This window comes from Prenolepis imparis, unplaced genomic scaffold (assembly GCF_030444845.1).
Source record: "Prenolepis imparis isolate NDT839.2.m4 unplaced genomic scaffold, iyPreImpa1.0 SCAF_8, whole genome shotgun sequence".
Classification (NCBI taxonomy): domain Eukaryota; kingdom Metazoa; phylum Arthropoda; class Insecta; order Hymenoptera; family Formicidae; genus Prenolepis; species Prenolepis imparis.
The window spans coordinates 12937116-12957851 of NW_028141166.1; the positions used below are offsets into that span (position 1 = coordinate 12937116).

The 20736-nt window shown below is 39.0% G+C and overlaps 1 long non-coding RNA gene across 1 annotated transcript in view; it reads right to left on the reverse strand.

Annotated features, from left to right (window-relative positions):
• LOC145939930 (uncharacterized) overlaps positions 1-20736 on the reverse strand; it is an 81253-nt gene that overhangs the window by 56309 nt on the left and 4208 nt on the right. The window contains exons 2-3 of the long non-coding RNA XR_014425922.1: positions 17239-17416; positions 17057-17104 (exon numbers count right to left, since the gene is read on the reverse strand). This is a non-coding gene — a long non-coding RNA (uncharacterized LOC145939930). The remainder of the gene's footprint in view (positions 1-17056; positions 17105-17238; positions 17417-20736) is intronic.

Sequence of the window (20736 nt, forward strand, 5' to 3'; positions counted from 1 at the left end):
ATCCAGTGATATTAAAATATTTTTTTTTATATGAATATTTTATACACTCTACTCTAAAATATATTTTCTGATCGTTAAATTTTTATAAATAATATAAATAATATAATTTATATAAAAAGATCAATTTTTAGATTAGCTTATGTTTTATAATAAAAAAATTAATGAATAATGTGTATCATACGCTGCACTCAGCACGATACTATATAATCAAGCTTGCAAAATTTATGAAAGATACCGGTTGTGCGTACATTGTCAATAAATAACATTTATAGAGTGACCGGTAGAATATTCTCGCCGCTCCCTATGAATTTTACGTGTTTCTTAACGAGAAACTACCCCACTCGAAGGACGAGTTCCGTTGCGGCAATTGCCCATCTGATAAATGATTCGCGTATTCAAATAATTTTGAGCTAGCTGGGTCTTGTCCCTCGATTTCTTTATATTTTTTTTTTTTTACATCAGAGATGTAACGGACGCGCACGATCTGTTGTTTATATGCAAAGAGCGGACACTCGATCAAAACCGTTAAGAAATTCGTAATTTTTTTGTTAGACAAATAATCAGGATAACAAGTCGAGTTATTCGAAATCGCTGACGCGAAATGATGAAGTGAATTGTCGCGTGCAGATCGTAAGCAACCGCGGATGTTCGCAAGACGCCGCGTCGCGATATTCTCTCGTCCCTTCGCGGCGAAACGTTGAAAAATGACGGTGCCGCACCAGCGTCATTAAGCTTCATTTACAATCCACACTTCATTATAATACGACCGCATACGCATCGCACGAGGTGGGGATACCCGTTTCAGATTAGTCGAGGAAGAGTAACTAACGACTGGCGGCGTCGACGACACCGAAAAAAAAAACTATTTTGCAGCACCGGCGAAAGGGCCGAGAGGAGATGTGTGTGCCGCTCGGGTCTGGGCAATCGCTCATGATTTCGCTGCTTTTTGCTCATCAATTCAAGCCACGTCATCTCCTGGTGCATCCCCCCCCCCTGCCATCGACGATAGCTCGCAAGAACGCTCGCGAAGTGCCTGAATACCACCCTCCTCTTATGCGTGGATCTCATCGTCTTCTCCAGGCAATTTAACACCTTCTCAGACATTTGCCTGCATCAAGATGTTACGGATAAATTTTTGCTACAACCCTCCTCCCTCCTCTCGTAAAGTACACCATAGCATATAGGATATGCGCATATGCTTCTTTACTCTCTTGAAATAAATATTTGAAATATATTTTATTTTATTTTTTTTTTTCTTAACAATAATTTGAAGACGATTGGTATATCAAGATTTTTTTAAGAAAAAATAAATTCGGAAGAAAAAATCTCTCCCTTTTGAAATGATGTCAAAGTTTACCACTCTTGTCTTGTGATAAAGAGTTGAGATTTATTCATCCGGGATACGCAGTAGAGGGACGCAACCCTTCTTTCTGAATTTGAATGGCGGCCAGCTTCACGTTTAATCTCCCGACATTGACGAACACCTGACCGCACAAGCGACACTTTATTGCGCAGGGCAGCGCCGCGGGCACATTGCATAACGAGGTTCGAAGAAAACACCGACAACAACCCCTCAGAGTCGGCGAACTGTAACCTCAGGTGGCCGCCGCGATTGTCACGAGGGACATTCACACCCCGAAAAGAAACATTCATGTCCTTTCTCACGACGCGGCGCGACTATTCACCCTTCTTCATGTGATCATCTCGAGTCGCCGTCTCGCTCGCATCATATCGTCTGCTGATTTTATATTCAGATGTCCCATCGACCCTCATTGCGCCGCTGCCGACCCCCCGTCGATTCGGATAAACCCGTTTAATTGAGATCATCCTTACCCGTCAAAGTGTCGCGTCGATTCTCGTCCCGATTGAGCAACGGGAGAAGGAACGACCAGATATTCAAATAAAAAAGAAGTTACTCAGCACGCAGACGGAAAAAATTCGATTGTCTCACGTTACCCCGATCGGTCGCAAGTAAATACTCCGTACTCTCGCTTCATGAGCTATTGTAAATATTACCAGACCTCTCCAACGGTGAAGTCTGGGCCTATGCATACATATATGTCGCTGGGTCACGCTGCACAAGTGGGGCAATATGGGAATGAAAATAAAGAAAATCGAATGAATGAAGAAATTACGTTATGAGCTAATAAAATAGCACGGATATATTTAATTAGAATTTTTTTTAATTAAGTGGCCATTGAAAATTAAATACAAGCGTGAAAAAGATTAATGTATTTTTTGCAAATACAACGATAAAATCGATAAGTTAATAAATGCGTATCACGTATCGAAAATTTTCTAGTTTCTCCGCGGTTACGCAATCAAAGAAATACATTGATCCTTTCCATTCATAAATTCGCGATATACTCGCGTACTCATTCGAACAGGTCGTTTTCGCAAGAGGTAACGTCACGTAGACTGTTATTTTGAACGACGTGACAAAATTGAAGATGTCAAGCGCGTCTAGACGCTGTCTCGTCAAACGTCGACACTTTATCCAATTGGACGATAATAAGTGTCATTCACGGCCTCGATTGCGGAAATGCGTGTTAGCCCAACAAACCTTTCATATAGATAACTTACGACGATGGAGGTCTCGGACTGATTACTCGTCTTTATCTACGAATTACGCAACAGGATATTGGTAACACGAAGTAACGAAAAAATAGCGTGTTTATTAAGCGAAATATAAATTTCTAAAAATATCAGTCATTTCTCGTAAAATATTTTGAGATATATAGTCTTTTTAATATAATCTTGGATAATTTCAAAATTTAAAAATTGATTTCTCCCAACGTAAACCCGTCATAACATTGCCATTATCTTTTCCATTTTTGGAAGGAGGCTGCATCACCTGTTGCGAGGACACTCGGCGTCCTCGTGATCATCATAAACTTTCTCGTCGGCCGCAATATCGCGAGGGAACACTGGACTTCGTTTAGGGTCAATAAAGTCACCGAGATATCAGAATCAGAATTGGCGTCCGGCGAACGGGTCATTCCCTTACTTACGTCCGAGCTGGATATACTGCACCATAACGGTTTATGGTACATCGCGCGGATTTAAGCTTGCACATTTTCTCTCCCGGCGTGCGCGCGTGTATCCCGTGGACCCACAATCGTTATAGACATGTCACAATCGCGTATGGGCGTCGCGTTCGCAGTAAAATCCCTTGTATATATTATCGATGAAGTACGAGAGATATTTACATGCCGCTATCACAAGTTTGGTCTCACAAAGACCTTATTTGAGTGTGGTGTATGCTCGATTTCTTTTGTAAAAAGATCATAGATATAAAAGTCGATATTAATAATTTCAATGTGACAGACTTTCTCATCGGACATCTTATTTTTTATAGTCTACATTGTGTTTCACGGATTAACATAAATTTGATAATTGCCAAGGAAATAATATATAATATTCAAAATGACAGATGTTGAATTTTTTACGATATTTTTCGATATTACGCTATTTAGCACCAACGATATTTTTCACTTATTTTTCTATAATAATTGTATAGTATTCTGCGAAAAGGACAAAGTGCGGACAAGAGTCCAGCATTGTAAAGATTGCGTATAACACATCGTACATTACGCACCGTACAAAAGAAATTCGACTGATTTATCTCACGGCATACTACAAAGAAAAAAATACCGCACGACTTTTCATGACGGAGAATTACTTTCTCGTAAAGCTACGTATAAGAAGACGGTATATAATATACGCGCTTCTCGGATGAAAAAGAATGAGAGAAAGCAAGGAGGGGAAATGTGCGAGTCGCCCAGGACACCACTCGACTTGAATTACAGGGTTCTAAAGACGTAGGCACCTGTCGTGATTTACAATCGCGAAATTATGGTTACACGATCGGTAACGATACCGCTCAAACGCGCGCGCTTCGCTCCAACCATTATCTTTGACTGGGTCCCCCACGAAACCGCGAGATATACGATCGAGCGCGAGTTACGAGCACACGGTGACGACGGAAATCGGCAACACGTGGCGACCAATTACGGCTCTCGCTGGAGGAATCGTATTTTTCTTAATAATACCAATCAAGGTAGAGTTAAATTTCAATAGCAAAGTCTTTGATTATCTTAAAATCACGAGTTTTAAATTATATTTTAATTAAATCATTGGAAACAAAAACTCGAATTATAAATTTCAAAATCAAATAAGTCAAAACATTATTCTTCAATCTGCGAAAAAATCTAAAATTTTATCAAAATTTTAATTCGAGATTTTGTTACAAAGATATAGTAGTAGAATACATTAATTGAGTTTAATCAGATTTACGTATTTTTTTTCCGATAAAGATATAACCCCCCGAAAGAAAGATACACGCGTAATAGCGTGTAATACAAGTCGTAAGTAAACCAACGTGCGTCTTTACATGAGGCTCTCATGTGTTCGATTCGAATTTTTGTCACGATTCGCCACGTACTTTAAGAACGGCGATGTTATCACATCTTATATACCAGCGTACAAATTCATTGATAGTTCCATCCTATCTTTCTCTCAATTTGTAATATACAAGTCTTAATAAATAAACTGTTCTCTCTCCACCGTGGAACTCGTTGAAAAAGACACAGCAAGATTAACAGAAGCGTCGAGGGAGGGCAGCGAACAGAGAAAACGACCGACGAGAAAAATCCTGGTTCACGAAGGAGGGGTTCATACAGGGTCTCGTGTGCGTTGCTCGGGGACGAAGATGGCAATGAGGAAGAAAGAAGAGAGAACAAGAAGAACGAGGCTCCGCAATCTACGTTTCCATCTCGTGGCGCGCGCGTGTCCATCGGTGCTCTCATCCTGGCTGGTGAACCGCGGACGGGGGCCTCGTGAGACGAGGCCACCTGCCGGTCGAGTCAAGACCCCTTCCCCCCTCAGCCCCCTTACTGCCGACGCTGTGCACGGACACGGAGTGGGGCCCCCAGAAGATGCACCCGAGGACCCAACCCCTTTCCAGGCGAGCGCACTTCTACGGCATTCTCGCGTTATGCTTCTCGACCTCGGTGATCCTCACGGATGATTATATAGTAAGCATGCTGGCAGGACCGCAGCCTCGAATGTAGCCATGAGGGGACTCGCGTGCACCGCGATCTATCGCGTTTTAATGATCGATCGACAGAAACGTGCCGCATCGAGAGATTTAATGACCGCAAGTTGGAGGAATATCAGTACTTACGCATCTGATAGATTAATCGCTTGAACATACGAGGAAAGAAAAATTGAAAGCACTTTTCAGTTTCTTTTTTTATATTTGAGAATCGCGAGAGGATAAGAAATATATAAGAAATAATATTATTAAAATTTCTTTCTCTTTGCACGTCTAATTGTAACTCGTCGAATGAAACTGATTACATTATTTTCAAATTTATATATTAGTATATATGTTAATAAATTTTGCAAATCAAATTTTAAATGGAGGATATCTTATATATATGGAAGGTATCTTAAACCGAAGAAGTGTCGATAAATTTGTTAATATCCGCACGGAGAAACCAGAATCTGTGGAAGATATGCAATCTTCTCAGCACACCTCACCCCCCGATTATAGTTCGTAATATCCCGATAATTTGTACGAGTAATTTCCTGACACAGGCGATAATCTCCCACGGAAATAATCCACGAACGTGACGCCGTTTACACGCTGCTTCCTTTAATCGTGCTTATTTTCACCTATAAGCCTGTGTATTTCGGTCTTAAAAGAGATATAAAAATCGAAAGTACCCCAATCTACGTAATATTTACCAATTAAAAACATTGGCATAGTATATATTAATAAATATATAAATAAGAATTTATTAAATAAAATGTATATAAGGGTCTCATATAAGGGGGGATATTATTTCGTTTACTCGTTATCCATATTTAAATTTCTAAAATTAAATTTCTATATAAAAATAGCTTTCTTGTTAAGATATTTTCTCTCTCTCTCTCTCTCCCTCTGTCTCTCACAAGTTTCTTTCTATTCATATTTAATACACACGTGAATTTTGATACTAGAAAAAATCGTTTTTAAGAAAGAGAAGAACTCTGCACACACACAACGATAAAGGAGAAAGAGGAAATATCCCTCTGGGGGAACCCCCGCTAGGGTGACCCTGGGTGCCCAACGCAGTAAATCCCTCGGTGGTTCGAGAAACGCGAGACCCGTAAATTACGTACTTTGCTCATGCAGAAAGGATCGCGTTCAGGTGCAGAGGTCAGCAGAAATAATGACGGCGTACCCGGGGAGATGATCTATCCCGTAATATCTCACGGCGTGCCTCGCGGCCGTCACGAGACGCTCAGGCGCTGCGCTGTTTCTCGAGCGATTTTAAATGGGCTCCCTGTCTTTTGACAGACAACCGCGAGTAATCTCGTATCCCGTGCATAATCAAAATCAGATTTCTTAATGCTGATATCAGGCAGATATGAAAAGCGCGCAGACGTCAGAGCTTAGAAGCGCAATGTCATAGTATTGGAATTAATCCCTTGTGGCATGAATTCTCATTTTCTCTTTCAGGATGATTTTTCTTTATCACACATAAATTAAAAAAACTATTCTTATACTTCTTGATACTTTATAGAGAGATAAGTTTTAATAATAATAAATCTGTGCTAAAATAAAAGAATAAAAATAGTAGATAACATTTAGATCACGAAGAAAATCTATGATATATAATAAAAACTAATCACAATTTCTTTAGTAAAATAAATAAAATAATACTGTTTGCAATATTAAAAATGTGCCGAAAATGAGAGTCATAAAGTTCAAAGAAGAAACTTGCATTTAAAATCTACATTCTTCTCTCTGTGATTCATCTTCCGACAAATCTCTCCCTCTCTTTCGATAGTCTTTTTCTTTTTTTCCCTTAAATCTAGCCGCCAGCTTCGACCACGATCGTCATCGACTCTGTTGTAATCGCGTCGTAAACGGGTGACAAAAGGAACAATATGCGCATGCATCCGTTCGCGACGGCTTCCCACGTGTCTGACATTTCATAAATATTTACGCGATTTCACTCATTCACGCCGCGTAGTAGGGATTCACCCGTATGAATCTACTCGATTCTTTTATATACAACAGATCCACGTGACAGGAAGTATTCGCGACACACGTCGCGAAAAGCCTGAGAACTCGAGTTATTTACGACGATCTTGCTACGAGTTGCATCACGAGCATGCACATGTCAATTATTATTAGAAAACATTGTAAACTGATCTCAGAAGAAATCTTATGATACTCAACACATCTATTAGAAACTGATATATTTTTTCAGTAAAAAAAATTATAAAATTTGTGCATATATATACGATCGATTTTATAAAAAGTTTAATAACGATGTCACATTATCGTGTATAAAAGAAACGAAACGTCTTGGAAGAAGACGGCGAGCAACATCGACGGACAACGGGAGAAATATCTGTGACGGGAAAAAATGGTCCATCATCAACCGCGTGTCACGCTAACGTTTTCTACCGTTTCGCAGGCTGCCACTTTATAGTACCGAGAACAAGGCGAGGCTGAACAATTTGAGGTCAAGTTATTTTTCAACGGAACTGCTTCAGTCTGCTTACCGCGCAAGCTCTCGCGAACTTTTTCTTCGATCATCTTGTCTCGTGCCTCATCTGATAACGTGACATCACGATTACATGGGAACGAACGCCACCGTCGGCGATCGTAAAGACCACCGGCGGACATCGAAGTTGCAGACTGTGCTCAGGGACGCATTCTATTCTATACTGGCAAAACGCAAGTTGCACGAAACATCGATTTTACGTCAATAATCTTCAAATAATAAAAAAAATAAACACATTTAATAAGCATATAATTATATATTTTTTATATTTTTCTAATAATAAAATAATATAAGCCTTCGTAAAATTATTAATTATAAAATAATAATTAATTTTTTTAATAATTCAATTAATGAAAAAACAATGATAGCTCTATGACTCTATTTGAATAGAATATCTAATACTTTGCAGTTTTAATAAATAGAATAAAAAATAAATTAACAAATATATGGAATATAAAGTTGCACAAGTGAGCACGAAATTATAATCGTCCCTGACGCTGCCAGCCGCAAGAAACGCTATCGATTTCGAGGTGGATTAATCGAGAAATTCGCAGTGGTCGCTGACGCTGCATACCACGATATGGATCAAAAAGAAAAAGAGAGAGAAAACTGCAGATCATTTTACACGCCCGTTAATGCTCTTGTAACGGAGGTTTTTTGAGTGCAGACGTGCATCGCTGATACGCCATAAAAGAGCGCAATAAGTTAAAAGATAAATTATACTCGTGGCCAGCACGTAATTACTTTCTCTTGTCAGTTGCAAAGATATATTTTCCTATACTGATTCCCTTACCACTTTATTTTAATAATAAAAGCACGAAATAAAAGTTAATCTGTCAACTTTATACTGGAAATCATAATGGATTCGCGCCATTGTTAATTTCTTTTTTCTAGGAACCCTCAAGTAGTAGTCACCGATCGAAAGGGATGCAAATATGCAAATTCTCTTTTTTAAAAAAAAAGGGAGAAACTAGAATCTCCACCATTGACTGATCGGTGTATGCAAATTCTGTAATGACGGCTTAGCCCAAGCATCATGATGCGTGACGTCATGCTGTGCTGAGAAAGTATCAAAATGATTTTGATAAATTCGAGCGTTAGACGCCCTCCCCTTCGCGCGGAGAAAAGACAACATCCCATCTATCAGTATTATGCCAGCCGTGGGAAGATTGGGGTGATTCTTTTATTTGAGCCTTTATACTTGATTTGAATCAACGCCGAGGTGCATCTTAAGTCGAAAGACACTACCTAAGATTTTAATCGATGACGGCAAAAGAATAAATATTTTACAAATTTCCTAACTTATAAATTCTAATAGTAAATTTTTACGCGCGCGAATTAAGTTCTAGCTTAATCTCAACTGCAATAATAAGTTAAAACTTAAATTAAATTAAATTCTTATATTATATTTATGACAATTAACAATAGAGATGCATCTTTAACGCTATCGGCGTCAAGATTTGTAAAGAATATACAATTATTATGTATACGACACGGGACAACACACGGCTTTTATCTTTCGCGAATAAACTCTCCTTCTGTGGCGGTGAAAAAAGTGTCGATCATCGTGAAACATCGGAATATTCGACCTTCGTTAGGTGACATTGATTTACATTTGAATAGGATTCCTGGCTTGAAACCTTCGTCGCGTCGGGAGCGAAGGAAAGAGAGAGGAAAGATAGACGAATACAACAGAGGATTCACGAAATAGCGAGAGGTAGAGAGGAGAGAGTAATCTCGCTACACCGGAGTCATCGCAAACTAATAGACGTCTGATTGCGATTGCCCGCGAGAGAGTTTTGACTCGTCAGTACAAATATTTATCTTCATCCCCGTGCGCATTCACGCACAGCGAGCGGTGCATTAAGGCGCCGATCGCGCTATCGGCGCATATAGATGCATTAATCTTGATCGGCTCACGGAACATATTCATGACGAGCGAACGCGGCATATACACGGGGGGTTGAATCAATATTTAACTTATTGCGACTGGCCGTGGCGCTGATTAATGGACTTTGTTCTAGCATCAAAAAGGCTATAAGATATTTCAAAACTTATTTTTTTCACACGCTTTTAGCATTGAAATATTGAGATTCTATAAAATTACGACTAATATGTATAAAGAAAACACGAAAAGATTAAGTCTATTGTGTATTTAAAAAATATGTTAGAATTATAGAAAATTAATAGAAAATATTATATAAAAAAATGCAGAAAGTGTATATATATAGGAATACATTTAATACTTTGAGTGTATATATGTATAGGATTCTGCCAGCAAACTTGTTTTTATTTTTAGACGTAACGTACTCAAGTTATGGTTTGGAACCCACGCACGATAGTTTGATAGATAGTCAGATCCATATCCGGGTCAACGTTGCGTACCCGTAGGATGCACATCGATGCACATCGTATGCACCGACAGTTCGCTCTCGTATCTTGCGCGCTACAAGAATTCAATCAAGAGATTGCATATACGATGTGAGTAAACGGTGATAAAATTTTCCTTTTACATACAACATGAATGCGTTGTGTACAAACAAAATGTATTTTTAATAAATAAACTAAAATAAATAAAATATCAAAATAATGTATAAATACGACAAATCGTCAAATATATTATTTAAAAAGTTTCCAGCTTCAAACTGATAAAACTATAGGGTCTTGTACATATACGAAGCAAATCAGATTGGATTTTTTTTCCCCCCCGAGACCCAGGAAATGTTCAGAGACCGATCGAACAACCGACATCCCCGGAGCAGCGCTGAGATGCAATGACAACGAGGCACGGGGAAAAAAGCCGCACGCATTGTCAACGCAGTTCGAGAGAATCGCAGTTTGAGCCTGTCCAGCCGTAACAAATTGTAACTCCGGTAGCCGGACGCGGTGTCGCGGCCACGGTCCGCGTGATTAATTGTAACGTCGCTGCCGCATGCCCGACGATTTTTTCCACGAATTATTTGCATGTCAAGACGGATTGATGGAAGCGCGCCGAAGGGCCGCCGTAGCGGACGCATCTAAATGCAATACGCGCGAACGAGCGTGGAAGCGCGCCCTCGGCAAGCAGAACATCGACGCGGAGCGTTGTTGAATTCCCAAGGCAGGAATTTAACTTTCAAATGCACCGCGCATCGAAACCGGGTGTGCCGCGCTTTCGAGAGCGCATAATTTCCGCATGCAATGCGAATTTCCGTGATATTGCCGCGCGATACATGCACCGCGCCTCTCGAAATCCCTTATCAATGAAGAATTATACAATTTTCTTGCGGAGAATATTTTTTTATCGCTTCCACAACAATTTAAAGATTGTCTATCTTATATTATAATGATTATATGCAATTTTTGTGATAATATATATATAGAATATAGAATAATTATAGAAAAATGAAAGAACACATTTTTTTTTCACAATCAAATATAGATCTCTTAAAATACAAGAGCACATGACGCAAGAATAAGAAAAGGGGAAATACGTAACCTTCCGTTCGACTCAGAGTAGGATGTGATTTCGCGAGCAAAAAAGATACGACCGTCTTTCGATTTTTTGCGTTATTGGCGCACGTTGGAAGATTCGGGAGTCTATAAAGAGAACGGACGGAAGACAATGCCACGATGCAACTCGCAAAGAGACAAAGCCTCCAACTGGCGGTCGACCACGAAGATGATATCACATGCTTTACGAGCCTGCAAAGGATACTTTATGCCCTATTCCGATCGCAAAGGGTTCGACGTGTGCGCGTTTATCTCGCCAGTCCAATGATATAAAAATATGCAGATGTCAGCCCGCTGAAATATCTTTTTCGTGCTTTTCTGGCACCTTTATCCTCTTTATTTTGCATCGAAAAACAACGCGAACATCGGTTATACAAATATTGAACGCGTAACTACTTCATAATATATGAGTGATAATTATAAATTATTAAATCTTTATCAAGTTACCGTTTATAGCTAAATGAATTCTACAGCTTTCACTTGCACGTACTGTGCGTCAATCTACCCGTTCATGCCCATTTAGTTACACTCCCTTGTATAATATCGTCTCATATATCCGCCTACGTGATATTCAATCAACCGTACCACCGAGACTCTAATCTTAAATAGCGTCGTGTGTGCGTTTATCTCGCCACGGACCATCATGTCAAAAAGGAAGATGCGCGCGATTCCTTTTTAAGTACATCGGATCAATCGGTGAATCAATCTAAAATCAATCATGTAGAGCGTGCACGACTATCTTGAATAAATGACACTTTGAAGAAATTAACTTCCAATCGTATTCCTATACGCGAGATTCTGTACTAGTAGAAATAAAATAGTCAATAATTCACACACTTATCATAACTCAGTTTTCTATTGCATTTCTATATGCATGAATATTTTTTTACGCAGTAACTTACAAGTCAAATTTTTATATTACAGTTGCTTGAGATGACATTAAAAAAATAAATAAAAAGTATACAGTCGAAGATTTCTGAAGAACATGTGAATGAAAGCCTTCTCTCCCGTCATTGTTTCGTCGATCAACGAATCAAACAATCACAGACAAGATAAATTCCATCACGAATCTTATTCCCAGCAATTCGTGTACGATTGACAATGAAGCGACAACCTCGAAAGGACGTTCGACATCTTGCAAGCCTATTCAGAATGTATGACGATCACGTAACTCATTTCCTACACGATAACGTCATCATGGAATTTCATTATTGAAACGATCGAGGGATCTTTAAGTAGCAAACCCTTCGAGTCAATGGTAAGCCTCAGCCCCGCTGACTTATCCCGAATATAAACATAATTCATAAGACTTTGAAATCGGCTAATCGCTAAATAAAATTATTAAAAATTTACGTAGAAAATTAAAATTAAGAATTAAGATAAAAAAATTTTTTTTAATTGTGTAAAATAATTTCTAATCGGTTAAAGAATGTAAGAAATAAAAAATGTAATATTAAATATAGAATAAATATGGATGAACGAGTCTTTTCTTTTCATTTTTTGCGCGCGTTAAAAATCATGATAGTTTTCGAAACGTCTTAGAGTTTGCTCTTTCGTTTAGGTAAACCTGTCAGACATAGCATCACGAAGGCAAATGCTAAAGTCATGATTAGTTCAAATTTACAGCTGAGCAGCAACTGTAGCAGCATTGGATCCGCGTTTCGAAACAACCCGCCACGCCCTTGCTCTTAAATAGCATCAACTAGACGCGTGTGTCTTTTAACTCTAATTACCACCTCGACATCTGCTTTTACGACGTTAGCTTGTCCATTAATTTCCATCTTTGAACAGATGCGTTTGTCTTTCCGCCTGCGCCAAACGATAAATCATAGCCAGCGAAAATATTTTTCCATGGCCTCCGGTTTTAACATTTCTTCCTACATCCTCTTACATTATTCTTACATCATTCTTTTTTTTTGTCATGTTTCGAATTCCTCGAAAAAGCCTTAATATAAAAAAAAATTATATTCTGCCTTGTAATAATTACGTAACAGTTACACGATATATCGGAGTCTGTACTTTTTATATTCCGAGATAGTAATACGAAAGATAAAAGTTATATGTTCGCGTCGCGAATCGAGGAGAATCGAGGTGGCAAACATCCCGTCGTCCCGTCTACGTCAATTTTTGTTTTATAGGCAGCAAACATTTTTGTTCCATCGAAGAAGTGGTCCCTTGAATGGATCCACTTAACGAGCAATCGAGACCGCTCTTCCGCCTTCGAACACGGCGAAAGGAAGACTCTCGAAGCCCGGGTAACAATGGGTCCTCATCGTTCTCTCTTATGATTCGATGTATGTTTGACGGACGTGAAGATGGCAAGCCTTTCTTCGATTTCGAGCGTCTGCATAGCGAAGCCTTTTTATAAAGTATCAATAAGATATCACCTGCTTAAGACATTAACCTCGAAACATTGACGCTATTCGACCAACGTCAGTAGTATGTATATGATATCTATATCGTATTTATAATCCCCTATATGTATATCGCATGAATAGCGAAATAAACATAATATGAAATTATGTATTTTCTTGCTTATCCACTGATCTAATAAATATCGAACATAATTTTGAACACGATACATGATGTATAATACGCACAATTATAACAATGCTAATAATTATTATCCATTGCATGAAAAAAAAATTACGACACAAAAATTTGATCGCAATAAAAATAATACAAGCCATACATACATCATGATCGTGTTAGGCGGAGGATCCTGTTTAAGAAAGCGAGAATTTGTTCGAGTAATGAGACGAACGTTAGAACCATCGATCAGCCATGCCCACCGTTATAGAGCGGAGCCGAAATATGTCCGTATTTCATTCCAGGCGTTCACCCTGTCCCGGCGTGAATTTATTAAACAGCTCTTAATGTGTTGCGCCTAGTAACGTGAAATAAACGAGCACGGCCGGCTACTCGATACCCGTTCATACGCCCACGCGTGCTGCTCGCCTCTTCTCGAACGAATGCTTCGTCGACTTCGAAAGGACGACGATGACGACAATGACGACGAAGCGCAACGAAGTGAGATATCTAAGATAAACCGGGCAAGATCGGTGCTATCTTCCAGCTTCGTGCTATTCTTTCCCATAAAAGGCGCGATAGCACTGTGTCTCGGGAAATACGGAAGTCGCGGTGGCTAAGTAATCCACCCACGTGTTTGAAGCCTTAATTTAAATCCGTTCTCTGTTTCTTTGTACCGATCTAACATGGTATAAAAAAACGTCACGCTAATTTTTTAATTTCTCGTCATTAGATTACCGGTTTACGAAAGAGATACAAATTTATAAATAATAAAATTTTGTTTTAAAATAAAAAAATATATATGATAAAATCAAAGAAATATCGAATCATCTTTATTCTAGCGACGAAAGAGTCAATTTTGTTCGCACATATGTGTGAGCCGCTCAAAAGTGGTAAATCGATAAGATCTGTGCATTTAGTGAACGGGACATAATGAAGAGGCACGCTCGTTGACATTCCGATGTTTTCGATAATCGTGCATCAAGATTGCCTTCTTTTAGAGTTTGGACACAAAGGACACTCCTCCTGCACGTCTATCCCGGCAAATTGACGGAGCGTTATCGATCGATGCGTTCTAACATTCGATGTCACGGGGTTACGATTCTCCCGCTTTTAGGACGTGAGAGATTGTGAATCGTGACGGCTAGATTGATCCCCGAGCAATGACAATGGCCCCGGGAATCCTGCGCAAGCTTATCGTGCTTTCTATCGCGCTATAGACATACAATATAATTTATTTCTTGCACGCTTCTTAGGACACCTCGAGGCTACTTAAGTCATTAGAAATAATTAAATTTCCAGGAAAGACGTACGAATCTAGTCATCTCATCGTATATATGTTATTTTCACTAAACTAGGACGGAGCTCGCTTTTTTGTCCTTGCTACGTCGTAAGCTCTAATCATCGCGCCCCATCATAAATATATTCTCCGTTACTGATTGAAATACGATTTCTTTCTGTTTTTGCCCTCCCGAATCGAGTTTATGTAGTTAGGAGGAAACGCGTAAAAAGGCGAGCCTTGAGAGTGAGAAGGAGAGTGTGTATGTACGTGTGTGTCGCCGAAAGAGAGCATAAATCCCTCGTTTACAATGCCGGTCTGCTCGGCACACGTGTCCGCGCGAGTGAACTTTGCCGCGCGGATGAATGAAACTCTTTGACGAACGCGTTCTGCTCGGTCGGAGGAAGGCAGGCGGACGCTTGTCTGGCCTTCCGTTCTGGGTTATCGTCGTCACGGTGCCGGTTGTCGTCGTTGGTGGTTCCCGGCTTCTCGCAGAGAGCAACACGGTACCGCCATAAACAGTAGATCCGATTATTAACGCGCCTCGCGCCCCGCACAAATCCTACGCCACCCCCATTTTCCGGCATTGATTAAGCATTCGCGTATGATATATTCTCTCGGAAGAAAACAGGAGATTATCGTTAACTCGGAAGCCAAAGAAAAGACACGTTATATTGTATTATTGCGAGATATTTACTCAGAGTCGTTGAATGACATCGGCATTTCTTATCGCAAGATTTCATACATCATCTCTACAAGACCAAGACACGTCGTTAGTTACGAGATAGAGCTCTAACCATCATGTATATCGATCGAATATTCAAAGCCTGGTCTCGCGAGACCTATAAAGCTTTCTCGTCGCAGTGCATAATACCGGCACTGAAGAACGCAGCGTTAATGAACAAACAACGCACTGCTGAGAGAGAAAGAAAGAGAGAGAGAGAAATACAACGGCGCAGCATCTTTTATTCATTTCACGACAAGGAGCGAACATCGGCAGCCTGCGCGTCCGCCTAACATACGTGGCTGCCCACGTGCGTCTCGCCACATATTGCATTTCCGGTTCGAGAAATGTTATAACGCCGCGGCTGGAATTCCCGCGTCTGCTATCGCGATTTCCTGTCTGTGATCTACTGCTTTTTCTCCCTCGCGCCAAATCATGCCACGTTTGTTTCTCCCGTATCATATCCGCGATTTATCGCGAGCCTCCCTCGCAGTTTTCTCGATCTAGGAATGAATTATCAACGCGAGACGTGAATTTCAGCAAAAGCGTAAATTTTTGCCAAGGTAGTCTTACTAGTATGCCAGGACGCGATACATGCATTTTCGATTACTTAATATATTGACATATAACATACAATCGAGCGAGATTTTTTTGAAATGCAGAATGCACCTTGGACATTTTTCTTCAACTACAGACGCATGTTTGCTTAATTACAACTTTGAACAGCGGCGACTTTGCGGCAACGATACAAAAAACCGTAATGACTAGTCATGAATTGGCTCGTTACGTTTTTGTATTCAATACTCTCTCTTCCTCTTTCTCTGACCCAATTGGTTTTAACTGCCCTGGTAGATTCGATTACCCGAATTATGCACGGATACTCTGATCGAGCGGTCCACGACCGGATCCATCAGTAATCTCAACCACCAGTTTCTTTACCCACCAGAATACGCAGTTAAGCAAAAGACGATTTTGTCACAGCATCGTCTTCACCATACCGAAGTAGGCGTCGATGAGATAAACGCAGGAAATCGTTAGAAATGATGGGATGCATTTCAACAATTTAACAATTTAACTACGATTTCAATCGAGGAGAAAAGAAAATGCGGCTGTTACACGGCTAATTTCTCGGAGGGGTAATGTATTATGATTTGCTCAAAAAAAAATTTTAAAAAAAGAATAGATCACAATAATTTTAATTTAACTCTCAAGATTATCGGTGCACGCATTTGTCACTTATATGAAATGATATAAGCTAAGTACTTGATTTCTTGTCAGATGTATGAATTACTTTAGTAAATACATCTAAAAGATTTGTGACACATCCACATAATTTACGTTTGATGCCACGTATGTATTCAGCATTTAAAAAAATATAAAATACACATGCAGTTATATATATAACTGTAGTATGATTAAAATAAAATTGCTACAGAAATGTTATAAAATAAACAATTGCTCACTCACCGATACGTGATCACCAATAGCGGAGTTGTAGTATACAGCATCATTGATCTGAAAACAAAATATTCAAATTATGTATATACATGTGTGTGTTTTATATATATATAGGGTGTTTTGAAAGTCTGGAGAGAAACGATCAAATATATCATAAACAATGCAGTTTAGAAAAAAATGTTTTTGCATACCTCACAGTTGCTCCGTTGTCGCCCGATGCCTCCCCGGGCCTCCTCCTCCTCTCTTGCTCCATGGTAGCACTCACGACACTCGCGAAAACACGAATAATTACGATCGCCCGATACTTTACACGGCACTCCCGACGCGACGCGTGAATCGCAAGCGTATTTCGCGTACATTGCACAATACCTGTAACAAATAAAATACATACATATATTAAATTTCACGAAATCAGACGCCAGCTTCACACACACAAAATATTGAAATATTCGTGATTTTTTTTCTTTTTGAGAGCTATTTTTATACAAAGTAATTACAGCTTCAATATTATATCATATATTTATTACAATGTACACATAAGTATAAATATATTTCCTTTGCTAAACATAAATATATTTTCTTTATTAATTATTAAGCTGTAATTAATTTAGTATTCTGCATAAGAGTATTTCGTATCTGCATTACTGTTTCAGAGACGCCTATATAATCGCTATTCGTTAACCGACGATGAGAAACGGCCGCCCGTGGTGCGTTGTATCCCTAATGCTTGGAATGGATTTCACGACGATAATTATTTCATGCACTTTCGCGGAAGGTTTTCGCTCAACTGGTATACGGGGCCGTATATTTTGACAGTTACGACGATCCTTAACGATCGGATTAATTTTTACGGCACCGTAGTGAAATGGAAGTACGCACATACGCGCCGTTGAACCCCTTAGAGTCGTGAAACTTCGAGACGCCTTAAAACATCATGCAGCCACCTGGCTTTCGTTTCGTTTTTATTATTCAGTTATTCCAGCAAGAAAGTAGCCTACAGCAAGAAAATAGCCTACCTTCGGCTGTTGAATTATGTTGAATCTTTGATAAAAAAAATGCGCGGTTTTATTGCAAGGTATAATCGCGTTATCCTTAGTTCGCTAGCCTAATAAAGAAATTAATGCTTGAATCGCGTGGTATCCGACTACATATGCAATTTTGTCGCTATTGCTTGGTTTATACTTTTGAATATTTAATTTTTGGATATCTCACACACAATTCAAAACTATTTTATTAATTATTATAGAGTAGATTTTTTAAATTAAATTTGGAAATTCCCAATAATTGGCAGTATTTCAATATATTATATTGTACATTAAGGCAGATTTCTTTAATTACTTATTTGCAGCAAAGTATTTTTGAATATATTTTTTAACACGTTTTAGCAATAAAAAATAATTTGTTTTTATCTCGTATCTTTTACTCTCTCTTCTTTTTCTCTATCATCTTTATGGTTCTAGTTATAGCGACACGCAATACGATCTTTGTGTAACAGGCAAAATTGCCGGCCGTGAGAAAGTTCACGTAAGATCGTCTGTGGGAGAGTTGACCAAAAAAATCTTCCCAACAGGCGCTGCCTCAGAGGAAAGGTCCAGCGAATCGACTCCCCCGTTAAACCCTCGAACGCAGCGAACCCTTAAGGAACCGCGCGATTCTCGATTCTCTATTCTCTTTAGAAAATCCAGATTTCGGGAAATTCTATATTATATGTATACAGCGGTTCGTCAATGGCGCTTTGTTAGGTACGGAGTGACACGCGGCAACCCGAACACCGCTTTGTTGTGCCCCGAAAGGATTTTCTATTCTTCGTCGAATCTTGAAGCAGAAGGGGAAAGTCGACATCTACCTCCTGGTTAACCGGTTATTTGAAAATATTGATGCGCGATCGGATCTCGATCGATCCAAATATTGATCAGCTACGAGTGTTCTCGAAGAAACAATGATCCTCTAAAAGGATCTCGTTAATATCAAACGCAAATCCCTTTGAACATTTATTGTTTGAAATTATATAAAGTTTATTTACATTTTGAAATGAGAATAAAATATAGAATTTTTATTTATATTTATGTAAATTACTTAATTTTTATATTTTATAAAAGAGAAATAATTTTTGAATATAATGTATGTTTAAATAACTATTATTTTTTTCAATTTAGCTCTAGCTCTAAAGATTGACATAGCAGTTGTTTCAACAATCCCGGTACGTTCTCATAAAATGTCCGTTTGATTCATTTCTGACATCGTTGAATTTAGAGATGGACAGATGTGGCGCAAGAAGAGTTTTTCTACCGAAAGCACCAAACCGTAAAGAGATCAATTCTTTTACAGTCTCAGGATCCAGAAACCCGTTTCGCCATCTTTCTCCACCTCCGCAATTCCCGCGACGCGTAAGCCCCCAATTTTCGCACAATAGAGAATCTCGAGAATCCTTATAAAAATTTGATGCACAATGGCGCCTTTGTCCGCGCTCTTACCCCATCCGTTCGATTGAAAACGGACGATTTTTTTTCCCTACACGATGCACCGATTCCTCGTGAAACGTCCAAAAATCGGGCAATGCTCGTGAAAAGGTTAAGACCTATTCTTCAAACATCGTGGCGTAACCATTCATCAAGATCTTTTTTACGCGAACATAGTCGCGCGTAGTTTCCAACGTATGTTACATTAAAGATAAAGAAACTAAAGCGATTCAGTACGAATGAAACGATTTTTTATATCGTAAATATAGTAAACCGTTAATTATGATATATATAACTATAATTAGAAATTCTTTCTTAATTTTAGTGCATGTGAAATTATACAACTTTCTTGGTTCTTTTAATGCATGTGGAATTATACGACGAAGAGAACGATATAAAAAAAACATAGTAGGAAAATAAAATATGCAAATGCAGTGAATGCGACACATTCAAGTGCCGACAATATAGACGCAACGATGCAAAGTGTCGTTCGGAAGGACCGCCAATAGAATTTATAACCGAATAAAGCACCTCGTAACTGTGACGTCCAAGGAGACTGTAAAGCACAATTTGCAACTTTTCTTTCCGTTTTATTATTCCACGCGTTAGTACCGAGACGAGAAGACAACGATGATCGTATACTCGCATTAAACAGAAGAGAGAAGAGACGCGAATACACATGCACGATCGTATACCGAATATACCATTCAAATAAAAGGCGCTTTTATGATGTATAATCGCATTATCACCTGTAAATAATTCGGAGACCAAGTGCAATAAAATCTCGCGAATAAAATTCCGTAGGACTGTTCAAAAGGCGGCGCGATTTCCTTTTTCCACAAATTTAAATCGATTCAGCCGCCAGCGATCGTTAACGCGGCACGAAACATATAAGAAGATGTGAGGCGTATCAAAAGCCGGACATAGAAATAAAAATCCGCGCAGTGACATTTTAAATATGCAGAAAGCATGTGTCCCTAACTTGAAAATACAAAAATTCGATTCATCACATTCAAATACTTATCCATTATTAATTCAAAATAATAAATACCTATATTTAACGTTCTTCTAAAAAAACATCTTTGATTTTAAATATTTTTTTAGATAAAAAGAGGAGTCTTTTCTTTAAAACCAGTTCGCACTCCTAGCTTCCAAAATGTCTCATTGTGTTCATGGGACATAAATGGCACGCCGGACGATTCCTCGCGACGAAAGCTTCACGTGCGTTAT